Raw genomic sequence first — 385 nt, 5'->3', positions numbered from 1 at the left:
TTGTTCTATGGGAAGGAAAATTTTTTTTGAGAAATTGTTGTTGCATTTCTTCCCATGATTTTATTGAACATGATCTCAAATTTTGTAGCCATGTTTTAGCTTTATCTTTTAAAGAAAAAGGGAAAAGCATTAATCGAACTATATCCATGCTACAATTTTGATCATTATAAGTGTTACAAACTTCCTCAAATTCTCTTAGATGTAAATATGGATTTTCAGAATCTAAGCCATGAAAATTTGGTAAAAGTTGAATAATTTGAGGTTTCAAGTTGAAATTAGATGCATCAGGAGGAAAAACTAAACAAGATGGGGCACTAGTTCTAATAGGGTTCATATGGTGCCTAAGTGTTCTTAATTGATCATGTTCTTGATTATTATTATTATT

Source organism: Primulina huaijiensis, chromosome 8 (genome assembly GCF_012295235.1).
Source record: "Primulina huaijiensis isolate GDHJ02 chromosome 8, ASM1229523v2, whole genome shotgun sequence".
Lineage (NCBI taxonomy): Eukaryota > Viridiplantae > Streptophyta > Magnoliopsida > Lamiales > Gesneriaceae > Primulina > Primulina huaijiensis.
Note: the sequence above shows the minus strand (reverse complement) of the source record.